Here is an 18642-nt window from a genome sequence, read left to right on the forward strand (position 1 = left end):
AAAGTCAATAGAAACATTAAAAGAGAACACTACAAAGTATCTAGTTAACACCAAAGAAGGTAATAAAGGCCTCAAAAGACTGAGAAGAAAAATCACAGCGGATGCGAGCCCCAGCATCTGTGCAACTAGGTTGAATGTAAAGACTGCCACGCCGTATCGGAATCGGAATCCCAGTAAGTGTGATTTTATGAGGTATATTTTAGACCGAAAAAGATTGAAAAAACAGAAATGGTTATTCCACATGAAAACAAATTCTAAGGAAGCTGGGTCTAGCTATATTGATTTCAGGCAAAAATAGACACTGGGATAAAGAAAGGAAACAAGAGGGGTAATTTACAGCATCAGTTGGGAGATCCCTGGTGAGGATAACATCCTAAAGGATTAAATGGAAAACTCCGAAGGACAGAACCCTAAACCGTAAGAAGCTAAAGTTGACAGAATTGAAAGGAGACAGATGATTCAACAGTCATCCTTTGAGACCATGGCGCCTAAACAATTGCGAGGGCAGACAGACAGCTGGGAGGAATGTATTGAACGACAGCACCAATGCAGCTGACCAGCTGACATCTCTTGGAGCATCCTGTCCAATAGCCGCAGAGTGCGCATTCTTTTCAAGTACATAGGGGGCATTGTCCAGGAGGAGCTAGGTGCTAAACTTAGAGAACACAGCACTGACAATCTTAAAAGGATTTAAAGAGCACAAAGTATTTCTCTGACATTAAACACTCTTTCTAAACAACCCTTGGGTCGAACAGAAGTCTCTAAAGGTTAGAAAAAAAAATTCTAGAGGAAAACAAAAATACACCCTTAAAGTTAAAGTGGTTAAGCACACACAAACACACGGGAGCTCGAGAGATGGCTTAGCATTGAAATTGATTGCTGCTCTTGCAAAGGACATGGGTTCAGTTCCCAGCATACAAGCCAGGAAATTAACAACTGCCTGTAACACTAATGGCAGGTCATCTGCACTCATGTATAAGCACACACACACACACACACACACACACACACACACACACGCACATACACACACAAGTAATAGGTGAACCTTTTAAAACATATAATCACTTAGAGTATACCATCCACTGGCTTTTACAATATCAAACTCCACAATCATCACTGATAATTTCAGAACATTTTCAGTCTTCCAAAGAGAAATCTAGTATCTATCACCCTGATTGTCCTCTGTCTCTCATTTCCTCACAAACCCCAACCTAATCTCTACATGTGTGGTAGCTTACTCTGGACATTTCACCCAAGTTTTCCCATGAAACATGTAGGTTGCAAAGTCTGCCCCTGCTGTAACAGCGATCAGCAGGTCATTGATTTTGAGGCTGAGTTACGTCCAATGGAGAAGCACATTCTGCCCTTTTAACCAGTTCATAGATATTTGAGATGCTTCCAATTTAGGTTCCAATAAATACTATTTCCATGGACTTTTTTTTTTGTGTGTACATATATTTCCAGTTATCTTGGATAAAGACCCAAGCATGGAATTGATAGATCATATAGGAATTCTGGGCTTCCCATCCCAAGGGACCATGAGTGGCTTCCCTGTGCGTGAAGAGCTCAGCGCTAACAGGAAACTAGGTGAATGGCAGAGAGGTTTCCTTTCAAAGTAAGCACCAGGATATGAATTGTGTGCCTCCTGTGCTGAATGTTCTGTCCAGGGAAAGCAGCGTAGAAGAGGGTATAAAACAGCCAGACTTAAAGGAAGAGCTAGAGCCCTTCTATCTCTAGATGACACGAATTTGTAGATAGCAAATTATAAAGAATGCCCAGGAAAATATTTAAGGCTAACAATCTTAGTTTATCAAAGGTGCAGTATACTCAGTGGACATGTAAAAATTAACATAAACGTACCACACACATGCACTGACACATATACAAACACACATTACATTTCCATACATTCATATATGCATACACACACACACACACACACTTCAAAATCAACTAAGCAAACAAAATTCCTGCATTCTTCCAAAGATTGATCTACATGGTCAAAAGGAAGGTGACATTGCCAACTAGCAAATGAAGAAACTGATGTTGAAAGTCAAAGATAGTGTAAGACCAGGGATGTCACTTGGCTTCCCAGTTAAGACATCAGAGTCATAGGGCCAAGGCCTAGGGTCTGGGAAATGCCCCAGCATGCTGTTGACCCAACTAATTCTCTCTGTAAGCCACAAGGACACCAGAGAACAGTCCTTGGACTCTGAGTAGTCCCAAGGAAAGACTCACTGGTCTTGTCCCACTGGCATGCTGTGTTCTTGTCTGATAGACATGTGACTGAAGCTTCCCCAGGGTCTGGCTGGTCATGCAACTGGCTGATTGTTAGTAGCCATTGCAATTAGAAAAGAAAACATTTTCTTTTATGGCCTAAGTGTCCAATGTAGGGAAGCGACAGAAATTCTAGAGTAAACAATGAATGAGAGGGAAAGGGAGGGGGAAGCATGGTTTCAGCAGAGATTCATGAATCAGAAACAAGGATTCAAGATGGAAAAATTAAAGCACAAACAGATTACAACCAAGGGGACAGAACTAGAGACGAAATGTCAAAAACATTTTAAATAACCTCAGGCCATACATTTGGAAGTTCAGGCAGACAATTTTCTATTAAAGTCGTTACCAAACCTGGCTCAAACACACAGAAACACCCAGACAACCATACAATTATTGGAAGGATTAAAGGGTGTCTAGACTAGGTAGTCTGTGAAGAGCTCTCTTTTGCCCTTCACTAGTGTCTTTGCCCCTCTCTTTGTTTCTCTGTCGTCTCTGTCTCGCAGACTCACACTCAAATACATACTTGGCATGAGTAACTTAAATATGCAAAATCACTGCTACAATGCTCTCCACTTGGGATGACAACCTCTGGGTGGGCACACTAGATGTGTGTCCAGTGGGAAGTTTCTAAAGTTTCTAAAGGGAAGACCTGGGAAAAACCAGTGTTCTTTTGGGAATAATAACTGGATAGGTTTGCATGTGTGTGTGTGTGTGTGTGTGTGTGTGTGTGTGTGTGTGTGAGAGAGAGAGAGAGAGAGAGAGAGAGAGAGAGAGAGAGAGAGAGAGAGAGAGAGAGAGAGTTATTTATTGTTATTTATGGTAGGTTGCAGGCCAGGCAGTTGGCAAGATTTCAATGACTCCCCTGCCTCGGTCCCTCATCTCTTGGTATTTTTGTCATTACACCTGTACTCTTACATGGGCTATGAGGATCTGACACTGGTCACTGGGCTTATGCAGAGTGTGTAACTCACTGAACTGTTGTCTAGCACTCAGGTGGGCTTTTATATGAGGCTTCTGCTGGTTGTTCACTCTTGAGATTGGTGGAAACAAGGAGCAGTGAGGAGGGACCCTGAGGACAAAAATGTATACCTTTCTCCCTCCAATATATGGAAGAAAGTGCCTCAACATTACCAAGGGCACAAATAGGTTGGAGATAGAACATAAAATCTCTCAAGCCCCATATCTGTGCTCAGCAAGGTTATATATATTCTAAACTTGGCTTTAGACAATGTGTCAGGCTAAGTCCTCCCAGATCAGTAGCTTTTGTAGAAAGACTGTCCCCTCTCTTTCTCTCTGTGCTGTGCGTCTTCCTGTGGAAGCCGGAGGTCAACGCTGGGTGATCTCAGTCACTCTCCACTTTATTTTTTGAGACACGGTCTCTCCCCGAATCTGACCTTCATTGACTGGGTATACTGACTGGCCAGCGAGCCCCAGAGATCTTCCTGTGTCTCCGTCCCTTTTGACGGGATTATGGGAACATGCAGCCATGCCCAGCTCTCTGACGTGTACACTGTGCTTTTGATGTGTGTGCTGTGCATCTGAATGTAGGGCTTGCTGCTTGCACAGCGATCACTGTGTTATCTGAGCCATTTCCCCAGCTTCAGAAAGGCATCTTGAGGTGAAGGTGTTTGGGATAAGACACCACAACGAGGCCCCACAGTGAGGCCAGTGTATGATGTCTGTCGTGCAGAGACAGAGTGCCTCTGTCCTGGGCAGGAATGAAGGACAAGATGGTAGAAAAGCTCCCGAGCTGATGAATTTCGAGCTCTGCAATGAAGACTCTAGAGTCCACGTATCACCCCCTTTTGGCTGCTTTCCAAGAGCTGAAATGAGTTTCCACCTCGAAAACTTTATTCCCTGGCAGGAAAAGAGAGCTAAATTCTGAGCACACAGAAGTTTAACTAACCAGGTGCTGAGGCCCTGGAAAGAGGATGAGGCTGATTTGGAAGGAGAGCCACGAAAGGGGACCTGGAGACAGGTGGCAGGAACACCTTATCATTTTAAGGAGTCTTGGCTGATGAGTCTCCTGCTAGCCGAGTCGCTTCCAGAAGGTGCCTGGCTGCAAACGGACCGCCGCGCTCACACTAGCCCAGTGGTTGTTCTTCAGGTTGGACAAGGTAGATTTCCTTTCATGGCTTTCTGCATTTTCTTTTTATCTTAGATAAAGGGTGTGCCTGGTTTTTCTGCTGTGAACAATGGCGCGATTGTCAGAGGCCGTGTGTGTGTGTGTGTGTGTGTGTGTGTGTGTGTGTGTGTGTGTGTGTGTGTGTGTGTGTTTTGCCATGACTCGTGGTTTTGGAAGTCTCAGGGGACAGATGATATCCATGAATGATGTCCCCAAGGGTGTAATCAAGGTGAGTCACTCTTAGAACCAGTTTGATCCATCAAGGGGTGCCAACCGCACCTGGCTCCCAGCTGAGTATACTTGACGGCTTCTTCCTGTACTGGTTTGGGGTCAGAAGTGCATTTTAGAGGGCTTTCTAGCTTCCCTTGAGATTGAGAAGGAGTTTGCCTCAGGATTTCTGCAAACATACCTTTGCAGGCAATACTAGGAATGCCCCCGTAGTAGCATAGTCGCAGGAATGAAGAGTTATTTTATTTGCCGCCATTCTTTAAAGTAGTTCTGATGTTAGAATTTCCTCCTCTTATCATCTCTGCTCACAGAACATCCCTTAGGCTGGAGGAGTGCTGATTGCCAATCTGCTCTTTCCTGCCTCTTACCTCCCTGGTAGCCATTTCACATGGCTCCTGGGGTGCTAACACAGGTTATATAATATTCCAAAGCCTCTTCAGCATGGCCGGGGCAGAATGGGAGAGCACACGTGGGTGTCGAGGTTAGTAAGCTTTCGTTGTAAATTCACCCCCTATTCAGACAAGTCCAAGTTCCTGATGCCATCTGAGACTTAATTAGCTATTGAAGTGTGTCCTACCATGCCCTTGGTAGAGGGCTGGCCCTCCAGGAGCTTGATTGGTTCCCTGTTCCTCAACCCCACATCACCTCATCCTCCAGGCCCTTCTAGTTCTCAACCAAGTCATTCTTGCTACTTGTGCTTTCTTGACTTTGTCCCGGGGAGAATGATCTTGGGACACTAGGATCTGTCCAGCTGTGACGCGCTTTGTCTCTCCTATCACGCTTTTAGGAATCTTCCTTGCTTTGCTCTCAAACCCCCAAATCAGACATGCTACCATCATGATGATTAGGTAGCCGGCCCTCCCTGCTTAAAAATTCAGCTTTGAAATAGCGGCCCGATCTCATCTCTCGGAGAGAAGGCATGTGGAGTCTCGAGATGAATGTCAACCTGAACATCTGGCTAGCGGCCGGGAGTGGAATTCCTGGACAGCCTCCTTGCTCTGTGGTCTCTGGGGTTTGCTTGCTGAGTAAACTCCACATCACATCACTTCACAGATAAGGAAGATGTCATCCCCACGGCATCTCTGATTTCGGCACAAGCTTCAGAAAACCCCAAGCAGCTAATCTAGAACACAGCGTTTTAAGCCGCTGTAATCACTAGCCAACTTTGAACATATGCCCTGCACATGACGGCCCTTCCTTCCCGACTGTAGCACTCTGTGGTGGTGGGACTGTGTTCATGTTTTCACTCCCAGTTCCTAGGGGAGGTGCTCCCGCTGGAGGCTGGGGGTGGGGTGGGGTGGAGGCAGTACTGAACCTGAGGCCTAGGTAGTACCTGAGGATGGCACTGCTCCAGCAGACATCAGCCCAGAGGGATGCAGGGGCTGACCAGAAGTCAGGTGTTTGGTCTCTTCCTACATTAGCACCAGCAACACGCAAGAGTGCACAGGATCCCTCTGGGATTGAGTGTTCATATCCGTCCCAGTAGTTGCCCCCGGGGCAGGAGGGATCAGTCTAATCTGCAAAACTGAACCAGGATCCACCTGAGCCAGGCTGGAACAATAGGGATGGAAGAGAGAGATTAATGAGATAAGGCTTAATGGGGGAAAGATTTAAAGTCTCAGGCTCGGGCTTAGAACTAGCTGTACCAGTCAGGGGCAGGGAGGGTTGAGCACACAGGGACACGTGGGAACGGGCGTGAGACGTTTAATTGCAAGAGAGACTGAGAGCTCTCTCAGAAGAAGCAAGTGGAAAATAAGGCTGAATAGGTAGAAATATAGTTCTGAAAATGATCTTATGAGTCAAACCAATGCATGAGAGCTGGGTTCTCTCCTGGGCCCATCCTTAAGAGGGCATCTGATAGCCTGGAGTACATGGGGATGGGGGAACCGCTATGGAAGCCTGGAGTACATAGGGATGGGGGAACTGCTATGGAAGCCTGGAGTACATGGGGATAGGGGAACTGCTATGGAAGCCTGGAGTACATGGGGATGGGGGAACTGCTATGGAAGCCTGGAGTACATGGGGATGGGGGAACTGCTATGGAAGCCTGGAGTATTTGGGTTGGGGGAACTGCTATGGAAGCCTGGAGTACCTACCATGCAGCAGGACGAACCAACGATGTCCTTTTTCAGACCTGAGAATAGGAGGATTGTTTCTTAGAGAATTTTCTGGGACAGAACTGACCAGCCAACCAAGTGTGAGGAAGCAGGGTTTGGTTGAGCTGAGAAGAAAGGACCCTTCATTTTTCTCTCCTATTTCTCCTTTCTTCACCTCCTCTTCCTCTTCTCTCTTCTTTGCCTATTTTTGCTTTCTCAAACCGGCCCCCACTTCCTAACAACGTCTTTTCACAGAAGTCATAGAAGAATTCTTGTTAAACTTACACCAAACACACACACACACACACACACACACACACACACACACACACACACACACACATCATCTCTCAGATTCCTCCATTGTTCAGCATGGGCAAGCTAACTAGAACGGTCCTGAGGTTGTCTAGTGTATGAAGTGGGGCTGCCTGGGTGTGGCCCACTTTACTACTTCCTCGAAGTGACTCCTTCACCAAGTTGCCCAAACCCTCTCTCTGAGCTTCCTAATCTGAGACAGGGATAATAATAGGACCTCTCCTTTCAGAGGGTTGTGACCTAAGTGAGCCCTCCATGTGTTCTGTGCTGAGAATAGCTCCCGGCGGGAGGTAAATTCCTCAGACCTGCTCTTGCTTTCATTTCAGCGCTGGAGTTTCCCCCCCACCGCTCCTCTGTGAGCGATCCTTTTCTAGGGCTTCTTGTCTGTTCTTTCTGAGTTTCGTAATGCTCACACACGCACACGTGACCAGCAGGTCTTTTCTCATTCTTTAGTCCTGAAGTGAGTACATGACACACATTGTTCACCCTTTTATTTTTTAACTTGATAGTGTATCTTGGAGATTTCTCCTCGCCAGGACAAAGAGGACTTCCTCATGCTCTGTCACAGCTGCACATATACGGAAGAACTTTTGAACAATTACAGCCTGTTTTAAGACACAGCTCTGACTGGAGGCATTCAGGCAAGGACCAGACAGTGGCTTCTCTGGATGACGGGACTGAGATTTATGTGGTAGTGAGGTAGTTGGCTAGGACACGACCAGAGTCCCTGATCTTGGGTTTCATTTCCAAAGAACAATTAAAGCAGAGTCAGAAGCTCCAACTGTTGCTTTATTTATCTGTGCCCTTGACCTGAGGCCATGCCAAGGCTGGGCCAGGTGGATTTGAGAAAGGTCACTTGCAGGGCTAGCCTGAGCCATCTTGTAAAGCAATAGGAATTGAGGGAAGAGAGTGCTTCATCTGTGGCCCCATCTGAAGCCAGTGGAGGAGACAAATGACTGTTGTGTGGAGATTCTGAGCCAACCTTGGACGGCAGTCTCCCTGGGACACGTCTTCCTGGGACCTCGTGTCTGCTCCCTATGTATCAGCTAGGAATTCACCACTGCTGGCTTGACTTGAGTGGTGGGCAGCAGGTCTGGGTTTTCAATAGCAATAGACTCTGGGCTTCTACCTTCTGCCCTTCTCTGAGTGTTGAGCCGGAAACTAGTTTAGCTTTTCTCAGTCAACCGACAACTTAACCACACACTGCCTGGAAGGAGCTCCCTTCTTATAATTAGAAGGAGAACCTCTGATCCCTGTGGTGAAAGTCTCCAACAGCCTTTAAAGGTCCCTTAAAGAGATCTGTAAAAATGCAGGCCCTAGTGAAGCGACATGTGGCTTTCCTTGGGGAAAAAACAGCTAAGAAAAATGTTCTTTCTTCGCTATGCACTTTGGGCAAGTGTGTGTGTGTGTGTGTGTGTGTGTGTGTGTGTTGTTAGGAAGGAACATGTGTGTGTCAGGGTTGGGACCCAAGAAGGTGCTAGGAAAATGAAGGAAGGCTATTTACTGGGTCACGTGACCCCAAACACTGAGTGGTTCTCAGCCATGTGTTAAATGCAGTTTGCAGAGTCAGGTGGAAAGCTCTACGAAGTCACTAACGGGCATGCTGTAGTCTCCCACGACATTCATGAACCACCCAGATAAACAAGGAAAAGCAAACTCACTTTGGGATAAGTCACTGGAAACACCTACTAACCGTCTTCGTCTGGAGGGAAATCCACAGTGAGCTCCGATTACACACTCTGCTGCAAGTCCTCCAACCACGAGGCCAAGCCTTACACATTTTTAGAAAGGTTCATCCAGTAGTAAGCTGCACATGCTAACGTGTACAATTTGACACACATGGACACCCATGAAGCCATTACTGCAGTTGAGGTAAGGAGTGTATCTGCTGCCCCCAGTAGATTTCCTTTTGATAGTCCCTCCCTCCTGGCCTCCTTAACTCCCCCCACACCCAACCAATCACCAATCTCCTTTTTGTCACTGTAGAGTCCTTTGTATTTGTGTAGAAATTAATCAGACAATATATACTTTGGGGAGTGCGGTTGGGTGCCTGGATTCTCTCAGCTCAGTGTAATTATTCAAAGATTTAGCCAGGTTTTTACATGGAAATGGTTCGTGCCTCTTGTTCGTTTGTTTGAGACAGAGTGTCACATACCCTAGGCTGTGTCACCCTCACTACATAGCTGAGGACAACCTTGAGCTGCTGGCCTTCTGGCCTCCACCTTCCAAGCACCAGGATTATTGCTATGGGCTGTCACAGCTATGTATGTGGTACTGAGATCAAACTCAAGGTCTAATGCTCGACAGGCAAGCACTTTACCAACTGAGCTACCTGATGGCTATTTGTTTACTCACTCACCCTCTGATGGGTGTTTGTGTTGTTTTCAGTTTACAGATGCTATAGATAAAGCTGCAGTGAACACTCACACGCGTGTCTCAGGACAGAGACTTGTATTTTCTCGTTATTTAATTAATTCAGGTGGCATGCAAATCTCTTTGTTTCTAGGGAGATGTTCTAACACATCTATGCATGGCGTGATATTCAAGTCAGAGCGTTATTTCTTTAAGCATTTCTCTTTAATCAGCGCACAGGGTCTCTACATACTCTCACGCTTGGTTTCGGTTGATCCGATAAACCAGTGCTTCTCGACCTATGGGCTTCGACCCCTTTGGGGTTCAAATGACCCTTTCACGGGGATCGCCTAAGACCATGGGAAAACACAGATATTTACATTATGTTTCATAACAGTAACAAAGCTACAGTTATGAAGTAGCAACAAAAATGATTTCGTGGTTGGGGTCACCACAGGATGAGGAACTGTATTAAAGGGTCGCAGCATCAGAAAGGTGAGGACCATCGCTCTAAATGTAATTTCTTCATAATGAAAATCCTGAAGGTTCTTTCTTTCTTGTAGTTCCCTGTATTTACTATATTATTTACTATGTTATATTTTACACACATACACACAAAGTGATTTACAATTATTTTCCTGGCTGTGATTGTTTCTTCCACTTTCCTTAAAATTTTTATTTATATTATTTATTTATGCATGTGCATATGAGTGAGTGAATAAGTGAGTGAGTGAGTGAGTGAGTGGACATACATGTGTTTCACAGAGCACATGTGGAGGAGGTCAGAGGACAGCTTATATGAATTTGCTCTTTTTATTTTTTTTTCTACCACTGGGTTCTGGGATCGAACCCAGGTCATTAGGTTTAGCAGCAAGCACCATTTACCTGCTGAGCCATCTCACTGGCTCTCTTAGAGTTCTTTAATGCTACCTGTGCAAGAGCCAAAAGCTAATAATTTTGATGACATCCAATTTGCTTTTCCTCATGTGCAGACACATTTTTGACATCCGGACCGGGAAACCTTTGCTTATCCCATGTTTGCAAACATCTCCCATGTGTCCTTCAAAACTTTTAGGCCTCTGAGTCATTTTGAGTTAAATTCCATGTGGTTCTAAGTGTGGACGGAAGCTCACTTTCGTGGGGGGCGGGGGATTCGTAATGGCTGCAGCAACATTTGAAAATAATTTCCTTTCCCCTTTGAAACGCCTTTGTGCCTATGTCAGCAGTCAATTAGCCATGTATCTGTGGGGCTCTTTCTTTTGTCAGCCTGAACCCCACTCTGTCACAGTCCCAGTTCCAGGGCTAGCACAGGGTGGCAGTGGTGATGAGTGCTTAGTTCCCGCTGTAGATTTCGAGGGCCTGCCTCAGCTCCAGCAGCTCTTCCTCAGCTCCCTTCCACGCAGCTGTCTAAAGGAGGAGAGAGTAAGGAAGTCAGATGGCCTGAGGGGGCAGCTGGGCCCTGTGCTGGGGTGGGGCACACAAGCTGACTCCTGTTCACACCTTACCTCACAGTCAACACTGAATAATGGCTTGGGGTCAGCTGGGGTTCCTGAAAGACACCAGAGAATCAAGCTTCTCACAGAGCCAGCAAGTTTCAGGGAAGATACCTGGAGCTTGGGAAGCCCTGAGTAGATAACTTAATTGTTATCTTTCACTGTAACTGTGAGATAAGATTGTCCTGCGTCCCTGCTAGGTATCCTGAGCAGCAAAGGAGAAAGAGCTAACTCCACACGCACTTGTACAATGTTTGAGGGGATGTCAAAAGTCAAACAAAGTGAGGAGCTAGTGAAAACTTACACAGGTGAATGTGTGAGCATGCATGTGTGCGGGCATGGGTGCATGGGTGCATGTATGTGTGTGGGGGGGGTTACATTTGAATATGTGAGTCTGTGAGGACAGAACTGAGTGCTAGGTGTCATTTCAAACTGCTCGCATTTCACTGGCTTAGAAGCCATGCACAGCTTGTGTTTGTGTGTGTGTGTGTGTGTGTGTGTGTGTGTGTGTGTGTGTGTGTGTGTGTGTCCCTTGAATTTCTTTTCTGCCATACCCATCCCTGACCCTTTTCTTTAAGCCTTTATTCAGTAGAAGAATCCTTAAGTCTGTATACAGGATTCCTTTTTTTCTTTTCTTTACTTTTCTTTTTCCTTTCCTTCCTTTCAATCTCTCTGACAGAAGACCGGATAGCATACCCTAAGTGAAACCAAACTCACAGGGCAGATTGGCTGACTAAGGGGGAAGTGATGGTGCACTTTGAAATCCAGTTGTCAGGTACAGCTGTTCACAAAAGCCCAGTCACATACGCTCTCTCCTGGATAAACTGAATGAAACCAAACATAGGTAGCAAATGGACAGAACTCGCCCCTTCCCAACTGCGTCTCACTATTCCAAGACAAGCGTCTAAGTGTTTATGCCACAGAAAACAGCCTGGAGTTCTCCCCGAGATGTGCCTGCTGTCAACCGAGGCCAGCATCCTGTAGGAGACTCCAGAAGATATCAGCTCGGTGAGATGAGACACGCCAGGCTCGCTCTCGACATGAAGCCAATGGTAACTCCGATGCAGTGAGTGGAGTCGGAGTGGACGAGGTCACAAGGCCACCCATCCTTGACCCTTTCTCTCCCTCCATTCCCAGAGAGGAAAGGACGTTCATCTTGTTTGATGCAGCCAGTATCATTTCTATCTCCCCGCCCCCTGCCTGTCTTAGATGTTTCCATGTTCAAAGTTTGATTGGTATTAACCCACAATCACAGCAGGTTCTTACTTATAAAATTATCCTTTAATCTCCCCTCCACTCTCCTAAAGGTGTTGGGAGATGATAGGAAAGGCTTTAATTTCAACATGCCAAATATTCATAGGGTTCCCTCGGAAAATAGTTATGGCTTATTTTTAACCTATCATTTCCAATAATTTCTACAACGACGTCCTAGTTTTCAGTACGCTAAAATGTAAAGCAGCGTGTGAGTCTGTTCAGGCATCTTCGAGGTCTTGCTGAAGCACAACCAGCTGGCGCTAAGAAGGGGAAGAGAGAGGGATTTAGCATGAAAGGGCTTCGGCTGAACCGGATGAGTCCCGGGGCTGCCCAGCGTTTGGGGATGAATCAATTAAAAGGAGGTGAAACGGGAAGGCGGCCGACAGGTCTCTGCAAACCCCAGAGCTTTTCGGCTGAGCCACCCTTCCTCCCACACGAAAGCTGCCATCCATCCTTGGAGATGACATATGAGATGTCTTTAATGAATATGGATTTGCTGTGATTTCATCTGTTTGCCAAACTAGCTCGCAGAGCCCATTCGACTACCGGCCATGCTAAATGAGGTTTTAAAACGTGTATTAGAGGGGTAACTTTTGAAGTCGCTAAGATAGATCAAGAGGTGCATTTGGAAGAAGACATTGGGGACCACTCTTTCCCTGGGCCTATGGTTGGACCCCTGTTTTGATGTGTTTGATTTATTCGGGTGAGAGACCACAGGGATCCTTCTTGAGAGGCCTTTGACTTTTAAAGGATTCGACTAGTTGGAACCTTATGTGTCTTAGGAAAGAAAGCTCTTTTATATCGCAGGGTCTAAGACTTAGAGGTGGAAGAGACCTCGGAGGTCAGTAAGTAAACTTAATTCAGATGCCCGTGGCCTTCCTGCATGCCTCAGGCCGCTGTCCAGCTCAGCCTGGGACGTTGCTTGAAAAGGCTTAATCTACTTCAGGGGAACCCATAGAAAACTGTGGCTACTTTGACCCTCAACCTGACTTCTTGTAATGTCCATAGGAGACAGGGGAAGAGACCATTGGGGTAGTAATTCAGATCAGCCTGCTTATACTGATCCATTCCCAGATAAGTCCTGGGAATGAATACAAATAAATACAACAGGGGTCTGAGGAGTCACCTCAGTTGGCAGAGTGTTTGCTTAACATGCTTAAACCCTAGGTTTTATCTTCAGTACTGCATAATCCAGGTGTGGGGGAATCGTGGATACAATCCTAGCACTGAGGAAGTCAAGAGAGGGGGATCAGAAGGTAATCTCGGGGTGCTTGAGGACAGCCTAGACTACACGATACCCTTCCTCAAAAAAATAACTTAAGTAAATATAACACGGGATCCACTGTCACAGATCTCACAGTGACACATGGTCCAACAAACCCTTAGGCAGAAAACGAGTCCAGAAGAGAAGGGAACTAGTAACAGTTGTTAGTGTCTGGTCCAGCCCCTGAGTTCCATGGGATTGCTAAACCTCATTTTCCCTATTTTAAAACTGTAATGTTGGACTCAATGCCCTCCAAAATCTATCACTGACCTTGTCTCCCACTATCCATCTCCCTCTTCCTGAATGGTGGCTCCGACTTCCATCTCTCAGGTTTGAGCTAGTAAAATGAATGGCAGGGTCAAAGAATTCTTCGTTGTGCCTCCTACCCACCCCACCCCCTCCCTGGGAACAATATTGTTGACTTAAAACTAGTTTGAACAAAGTGTTCAGAAAGAAACCACAGGCAACCATCTCGGGGAGTTGGCAGAGGATGACCCCGTGACCTCAGAGGCCTTTTCCAGCTCTAATTTTTATGATTCACTAATTTACCCCACCATGCTCAACCCTGTCCGGGAATCTGAAGTTCAAAAAAGATGCCATGTAAATTGCTGGAGGTAATGAGAAGGCTGCAGGCATGGTAGGGCCAGAAGTGTGGTTTTCAGTGAAATTAAACACAGGAAGATATTTAAAGAAGCCAGAGATGCATTCCCTTGCTTCCTTCTAGAAGCTTCCATGTTAAGGAGGGTATGGTAAATTTTAGATTTGCTCTTTTTTTTAGTGGTTTGACTGGGTTTTCGCCATGTGGTGATTTCCAGGGAGCGTTCCTGTGTTCTCTAACCCCTCTGGAAATGAGTTAATAGGTTGGGGGGATGACTCTTTGGGTAAAGGCGTTTGCTGCCAAGCAAGATGATCTGAGTTTGATGCCTGGGACCCACATGCTGGAAGGAGAGAGCTGACTCCTGAAAGTTGTTCTTTAACCTCTAGAAATACTTACCTCAGGCCATACACATGTGCCCTCCCCAACACTCAGTCAGAAAGAATAGTATTTCCAACTTTTTTTTTTTTTTCAGGGCTGGGGACCGAACCCAGGGCCTTGCACTTGCAGGCAAGTGCTCTACCACTGAGCCAAATCCCCAACCCGTATTTTCTTCTTTAAAAACTGGTTGATATAGATGTGTTTATGATAAAGCTCTTCCATGGCTCATAGAATTTATTTTGAACCAAGAAGAGACACTAAAAGAAGACAGTTGAATATGTCTCCTTTTGAGGACATGGCCAAGGCATGAACAGACACTTGGTATTCATTAAATCCCATGCTCCTAAATTTGCACTGCCCTCATTATGAGGACTCTTGTCCCTTCTGGATATTTTCTTTCCTGGACATTTTACAATATAATGGTGTACGAGCAGGGCAGTCATCTATAAAAACAGTACCACTGGAAGGCCAGCAAGCCAAGGACATTGGGTATTCATGGAGTTCCATGAGAGCTGATGTGACAGAGAGAGGGAGGAAAGGGTTGGGCGAGCTCTGGGCATCCCCATGTGGCAGGATAGCTTCTGTGGTAGCATGTTTTCTTGGAAGCCGGCTGTACAGTGCACACCACATGTGGTGTGGTGGCTGCCAGATGCCACGTGTGGTCCCACGCTGGTGATTCTGGCCTATGATCCGAAGCCAGCCGTGCAGCACACACTGTGCATGCCCATGGTTGGTGTAAGTGCTCTGTATGGTACCACACTGCGGCATTTGCTTCTGATCTTGTATACCATGTAAAAAAGGTTATCTGGATTTAGCAATATCCTTTAGACAACTCAAGTTTCTGCATGCTGGGCCTGAGTAGATTCAGCATACACACTGCAAATCTGTAAAACACACAGAAGGGACAGCAGGTCCATAGACTTCATCCAGTGCTCCTTGGAGACAAATGCCTGGAGAAAAACCTCAGTTTTAACCATCAGCACTCTTAAAACTATAATTATTCCTTGAAATCGAAATCATAATTACCCACTCTTTGTTTTCTCCAAAGATGGAAAGTTGAGCTGGCAGGACCAATAAGCACGTGACACACAAGGATGACAGCAGGAGTTGTTTCTTCTCTTTATTTGGTTTTCACAGGAATCTCCACAAAGTAGGTGCCATGGCCCCCATTTTATAGACAGGGACGTAGAGGTCTCAGAGTCTGATGAGATATTGAATTGAGCCCCCTAGTTCTTGCTCTTTTTTTCCTATATGTCATTGACTGTATGTTCCCTATGTGTGGGTGTGTACCTGTTTGCATATGTCCCTCTGTGTGTATGCGTATGAGTGTGTGTGCATGCATGTATGTTTGTGTGGGGGGGTGCCTGTGTAAGTGTGTGTGTGTGTGTGTGTGTGAGTGTGTGTGTCTCTCTGTGTGTATCCGTGTGTGTGTCTGTGTATGTGGTGTGTTTGTGTAAGTGTGTGTGTGAGTGTGTGTGTATAAGTGTGTGTGTGAGTATGTGTGTGTAAGTGTGTGTATAAGTGTGTGTATATAAGTGTGTGTATGTGTGTATAAGTGTGTGTATGTAAGTGTGTGAGTGTGTGTGTATAAGTGTGTGAGTGTGTGTATAAGTATGTGTGTATGTAAGTGTGTGAGTGTGTGTGTAAGTGTGTGTATAAGTGTGTGAGTGTGTGTATAAGTATGTGTGTAAGTGTGTGTGTGAGTGTGTGTGTGTATGTGTGTGGTATGTGTGTGTGAGTGTGTGTATAAGTATGTGTGTAAGTGTGTATGTGAGTGTGTGTGTGTGTGTGTGTATGTGTGTGTGGTGTGTGTGTGTGAGTGTGTGTGTGAGTGTGTGTGTGTGTGTTACAGAGTTGATACTGAGCTCTTCCTCAGTCACTCTTCACCTTCCCTTTTGAAACATGGTGTCTCACTGAATGTGGAGCTCTCCAGTTTTTCTAATCTGGCTGTCCAGTAAGTACAAAGAGCCCAGGCCTCTGTCCCCACAGTGCCAAGAGAACTACAAATGCACGCCCTTGCATACGGCTTGGTGTGAAATGTGGCTTCTGGGGACTTAAATTCAATTCCCCGTGCTTATGAGGCAAGGCCTTTACCAACTAAGCTATCTCTTCAGCTTCTGAATACTCATTTTAAAAGATGATGGGAAACTAGAAGCCACAGAAAAATGAACAAAGGGTTATGGGGAGAGGTGGAGATCTGGCTTAGCAGTTAAGAGTGTTGGGTGCTCTTATAGTAGACCTGGCTTCAGTTCCCAGAGCTTCAAGGTGCCTCGGAGCCATCCGCAATTCCAGTTTCAGGGTATCCGATGCCCTCTTTCTAGCATTCACAGGCACCAGGACCCATGCAGAACACATACAGAACACATACATGCATACATACATATAATACATACATACATACATACATACATACATACATACATACATACATACAACACATACATACAGACAGACAGACAAAACATTCAAGTACATAAAATAGAAAAGAATTAGAGATAAAAGCACGTGGGAGAAAAAGTATATCGAATACCTGCTAGGCACCGTTTATTAGGTTAGGTGTTGTCACATCTTTCTATATCCCAGACTTAATTAGCTTCCTGCAGATGCTGTAACAATCCACTGTAAATTCAGGCTAAGTAATAGAAGTTTGTTCCCTCATGCGTAGTTCTGAAGTCAGCCTGAAATCAGCACCACTGTGCTAAAATCAGGTGTTAGAAGGCCTGGACTCTCTCGGTGGATAGGGAAGGATGCATTCCTTGTTCATCTAGGTTTTCCTGGCATCTGGGATTCCTTAGTTTTGAGTATGTCACTCCACTCTTTGTTTGTATGGTGATATTGCAGTCTCCTCTTCTTCTCTGTATCAAATCAGGATCCTTTTTATTTTTCCACCTAACAACGTACTTATGGTTACATTTAGTGTCCATTCAGTTCACTAGGGAAACCCTGGCTTCATATAACAAACTATTCAAGGTTACCAATTGATAGAGTATATCTTAGCTCCTTTCCCTGTTGCTGTAATAAAACGCTCTGGCAGAAGCCACTTAAGGAAAAATGAATTTACTCTGCCTCACAATTCCATGTTATGTCCATCGGGTGGAGAAGTTATGAGGGCAGGGGAGTAGGAGCTTGAGGGACCTGGTCACAGGTCATCCATGGTCAAGAATCATGGAGGAATTGCTTTCCCCAGTTCATGCAATCCAAGATCACATACCCAGGGAATGGTCCCACCTACAATTAAGAGCAGTCTTCCCACATCAATGGATGTAATCAAGATCGCACACACACATACATACACACACACACACACACACACACGCACACGCACACGCACACGCACACGCACACGCACACACACACACACACACACGTCAAGGACCATCTTCAGGTGATTCTAGTTCCTGTCAAAGTGATGTCAATCACATAAAAAATTTATTTGGGCTCACAGGGTTGGAGGTTACAATCTATATCTAGTTGATATCAATTTGGTTTGGTCACATCAACCTCACAATAGTCAAAAAGCAGAGAGATAGAAGAAGAAACTGAAGTCCCACAATCTTTTCTAAGGACATGCTTCCAATGATCCTGACTCTTGTCCCATTGTCTCCTGATAGTAGGTAGTATCATTGGTTGAAGACTAAAAGGATGTGTTAACATATGCCTTTGGGGAGTAACAATCCAGACAAAAGTATTGTCCTCCTTATATTTGGAACTTTTGGTGCTTGTGGTGGTTTGAATGAGAAATGTCCCCCATAGACCAGATATTAACACTTGGTCCTCAGTTGGTGGTACTGCTTGGGAAGGTTAAGAAGGTGCAATCTTGTTGTAGGAAGTGTGTCACTAGGGTAGGTCTTGAGAATTTATAGCCTCACCCCACTTTGTGCTCTCTGTTTCACGTTGTGGTTGAAGATGTGCTCTCTCCTCTTCTTGCTCTGGTCATGTGCTACCACGCCTTGCCCTATGGCCTCTTCCTCTGGAATGATGGGTCGAGATAAACTTTCTTCCTTGAGTTGCTTCTGGGCAGAGAGGTTTTTTTTTTTTATCATAGAATCAAAGAAGTTAAGAAAGCTACAGAAGGCTGCATCCCACGTCTTCTAAACCCACAGGGGCTCACATTGTAGCAAGAAAAAAATTGAGTGAGTTGTGGAGAGAACCTATTGGAGAAGCGAGTGAGGGGTTAAATAGTCTTTTCATGCACATGAGATATGGATTAGAGTTGATCTGAGAGGCACTGTGAGATTGGAGCTGCAGAACACATC

This window comes from Rattus rattus, chromosome 4 (assembly GCF_011064425.1).
Source record: "Rattus rattus isolate New Zealand chromosome 4, Rrattus_CSIRO_v1, whole genome shotgun sequence".
NCBI lineage: Eukaryota > Metazoa > Chordata > Mammalia > Rodentia > Muridae > Rattus > Rattus rattus.